We start from the raw sequence: 4,780 nt of genomic DNA on the forward strand, positions 1-4,780 counted from the left end.
GCCCTAAAACTTTAACAAATAGGCTTTTGGAACAGGGTTATGTTGCTACAAGATTGAAGTCATCACTACAGAAGTTTTATGGTCGTCATCATGAACTCGTGGATCGTTATGGTGTATCCATCTGCAACATGAAAACTGATTTATTCAACGGGTCATAGTTTTCCTTTCCTCGTTTGTCTACCCCGGACTTGACTTTTTTATGATCAACTCGGTGGGTGTTTCTAGAAAAGCAGAGGACGCTTATCCTACCGGTGCACCTGGTCCATGTTCCCAATTTTAAGTATAGTCCGACTTGCTCATTTGATTTTGTTACTTTGTATGTATGGTTTTAGTTACTTTATGTTCTTTGTTGCGTATGTGTGGTCTTTGTCCCTGGATTGCATTCTTTTGATTCCCGCTATAACCTTGCTTCCCTTGATTACTCTTTGACACGTAAAACAAATCAGTTTCAAGTTCGGAGTGGATATGCAGATGCATCTACGAGTTCATGATCACGATCATTTAACCTCTGTAGTGATGACATAAATCTTGTAGTAATATTACCCTTTTCCATACGCTTAATTGGAACAACGCTAGAGCGATACAAAATGTCTGCGTAGTTACTGCAAGCTCTGGCATAACATATGAGTTATAATATGAAAACCTCATACGAAGGTGCCGAAGTGATGTTGCCACAGATGACAGACAATACGGAATGAAAAGTCATCGCGCTTGTCGTATAGTTTGGTCAACAGTTTTTCTTAACCATTGATCTCTAAGTGTAGGTGAGGATATGAGGCTGACTTCACAGTGTCTGTAGTATCCTTTTTCTCGAGTTATTTTGGATAGATGCGATTTATCAAATCCCCGAAACTAAGACTGTTAAACAATAATACGTCATCTATATAGCGGAAACTGAGATAAAATTATCTAGCTTAACGATATTTCTTCATTTTAAACAGATCAGGCTTAATGTCAACCTCGTAAGAATGAAGGAATAGGTCAGCATGGAGAAGAGCACATTTTTTCTATTAGAATACCGACCATTTGCTGAAAAAGCGGATACCAAACTGCACAAATATGTTGTCGATCAAAATTTCTAGCATTTTGGAAACATCGTCTTCGGAATATTTGATGGATGATTTGGAATTATTTTGAACTATAAAGAATCTCTAGCAAGAACTACATATTTATTTCTGGGTGTATTCTCCTTTTGATATTTTAGCCAACTTTATCTCGCATCTAAAATCATTTACAAACATCTCCAACAGTATCCATTTAGTGTTTGCTCTTTTTAATGTTGCTTTTTTGTTGTTTATCACACCAATAACATTCGGTAATTAAATAACATTTTCTTTTTTCATTTTTTTTTATTTTTTAATTTGTAAATGGTATACATTTCTTGAACCTTGCATTTTTAAATTTATAAGCGGTAGTTTATCTGGAGTTTCTGTCGTAACTTTTGAGTATAACATTGTATTAAAGCCACTTATCGTTATTATTTTCTTTCTTGGTTTTTGGATAATTTTGATATCGTGTTTAAAAGTGAAGATATTTATTCAAGTCTTTTTTTAATGCAAGGTAAAATAATTGTTTGATTACAATTAACCTATTCGTTTGCATTATTGATAACTAGTTCTGTTTTTAATAAAATAAATTTTATCTTTAATTCATAGATGTCTGTTCATATTTACATGGGAATGAATGTATCTTTTATCAAAAAATAAAGCGAAATAATGTACTAGTTCAAAAGTTGTCCCCGTAACTGATTCATTTCGTGTTTAAGGGTCAATGTTTAATATAAAAGATGAAAATTCTTATTTCTTGGCTAAAATAATTATTTCTCTCGTGCTTTTTGCTAATAATTGATAAGTGTGTGTGTTTATGTTCATTAAATATATTCATGTAACTTCTTCTTGTTTCCAATTATACTTAAAAAAACATTCAATTATTTCTGTTTATGAAAGTTACTTTCTGTGGTTCATTTCATTGATATCATTTGTTTATCATGGTTTACGTATATATTACTACAGACTGTTATTTTTCCTTAAAGGTACAGGTCAGAATTCATTTGCTTCATTCAAATTTAGTTTTGTGTTTGAATTAATTCAACATTGTTGACATGTTGTATTGGTGTTGATTCGATTACTTGTTTATGTTGGTTTCCTGTTAATAAGAGACGTGGTATGGTATTAGACTGTCATCCACCAACATTCAATTAACAATTTAACTTCTACAGGTTAACACATGGTCTTCAACGATTGGCAAAGCCCATACCTTAAATCAAGTTGTAAAAGGCCCTAAAGAAAACTCAGTGAAACTATTCATAATAAACGAAAACTACCTCATATATAGAAAAAAATGTAAACCGAAAAGCAATAAACATAAAGAACAACGACAACGGCTGGACCACAAGTTCTTGGATGGGGGCAGGCACATAGAGTATGTGATAGGAATAAACATGTTTGGTAGCGATCAACTATCTACGTTACCTGGTTAAGTAGTTGGAAAATTAAAAAACAATGTCAAACGATCTATATCTATCTTTTAAATTAGATTTAACTTTTGATGTCGATATAGAATACAAACACTTTAACAAATAGGACAAACGACAACAAGCGTTATCTACCTCGGAAGTAATTTTCCCGATTTTTACCGTTCAATTTTGCGAAAAGGATGTTTTGATAAACAAATTAATTTCTTAAATCTTGCATTGCAATCAATTTTTAGTGGGAGTTTTTTGCAACCAAGCTGTTGAATACAATGTGTTTATATATATATTTAAGTCATTTTTCATGGCTAAAGCTGTGTTTCTTTTTTGCTATTCCTTTTGTATTGAACGTTTTCAACAATGACGTCTCCTTCAGAGCTCTTCAAATTGAGTTGAATGCAAAGTCAGTGGTTTCTTTTAAAAGTTCAGTTTTCATTGAAACATAATATTTCGTTACTTCTTTACAATACTAATTTTCATTAAAGAACCCTGACCTACAATTTTCATTCAGCTATTTATTTTTGTTTTCTTTTGTTTGTTCAGTAAAATTCAAAATCTTGCTACTGTAGTTTATATGATATATATGTTATTATTTTCTGTTCGATTGCTCAGGTTATTTTGTTTCTTATCTTAGTAAGAACAATGCAATTTTTCTTGGTATTTCCACGAAGGCTTGTTTTACTAAGTCATTATATATATATTTTTTTTTTGATCAGACTTATTGTACGTTCATTCTTTATATTATTGTTAAAAGGATCAAGTTTACCTAGCTGTTGTTTTTGGATTATAAAATAACTTACAGAAAAAATGAGAACTCTTTCGAAGTTGGTACAGCTTGTTACTTTTGTTTGCCCTATATGTTACGAAGTTTGCATTCTGCGTCGATCGTAAGAGTTAAATAAAGAAATTAGTTTTTTATTGTTCCTTTAATTGTTGTACGGTCCCACCAGCCTCCAAGGTTAGGGGGTTTGAGTGCTCACAAGCATGTTTAACCCCGCCACATATTGTATGTGCCTGTTCCATGCTAGGAACCTTATGATCAAGTGGTTGTCGTTTTTTTATGTTCATTCTTATCCGTTGTACGTGTTTACTATAGATATGGTTGATGTTCGCCTTTTATGAATAATATCACTTCATTTCTTGAGGGTTTTTACAGCTTACTTTATGATATGGGATTTGCTGTAGAAGTTTAATTCTTTGTTGCTCGGATTTTGGTGGATGCCTTTGACATTGGCAATCATACAACATTTCATGTTTTATTATCGATATTTCTTCTTGATTTTTACATTTTGTTTCACATTTGTGTCCTGTAGAGTTACATTTATTTGCCTTCACTCTTTCGTATTGTAAAATTATTGAATCTTTTTCTTGCATTTTGCTCTTTTTATACATATATAAACACTCAGTTTATGCCTGGCAATGAAGAAGGTCTAAAGTTGACTGAAAATTTTTGCTCGTTTATATTCTCTCATAACATCTATTTCAGTATCGTTTTACAATTTGGTATATATATATAGAGAGAGAGAGATATAAACGTTTCATAACGTGACAACTCTATTCGCTAAACTGCTTCGCAAATTGGACAGTTCTAAGATCGTTGGGAAGTGTCAGACCCTTACATTGGTGGTGATAAATAATATTGTTTTATAGGGTCAATGTTTTTATTAAACATCATGCCTTTTCAATTGTTCTAGCTAAAGTATGATTCATGTTTGATGATTGCTTGTTATGGGCATGTATTTTCAACCATAAGTTCTTTATATGATGAGTTTATTTCTCTACAATAGCATTGAGTAATCAAGGTTTATGTATTATGTGTATTCTAATCCATAAATATTTTTAAGGTTCTCCATAAATGTTTTGAAGGAGACACTTTTTAATGAATATTTATCGATTGCCAGTTGTTGTTGTTATTGATGATTAATTTGTTTTCTTCTTGTTTGTGGTCTTCATGTTACATTCGACTGTTCTTTTTATTTTCGATTTGTATAATTTAATGTGTTGAATTTACTAGAATTTTCTTTTTTACACTTTGCGATGATTATTGTTCTAACCGCAGCTTCCCTTTTTGCTCTACTTATACTAATTTCTTTTATTATTCAAATAAAATTGAAAACATTCTTGATCTTTCTTTCTTTAAGGAGGGCTGCACATTACTTTGTGTCCACCTGAAAAAGACATTCGTAACGTCTAATTTAGTGATTTACAAGGATATTGCATTTTATTTTAATTTGAAATTTGTTTGACTATATCCAATTTTGTATGCGAATTTACAGTACTTCCATGGGGTAATTTTTTCAGATAGTAAAG

The sequence above is a fragment of the Perna viridis genome, chromosome 13 (genome assembly GCF_037379345.1).
Source record: "Perna viridis isolate PV_CMFRI_1.1 ecotype Kerala chromosome 13, ASM3737934v1, whole genome shotgun sequence".
NCBI lineage: Eukaryota > Metazoa > Mollusca > Bivalvia > Mytilida > Mytilidae > Perna > Perna viridis.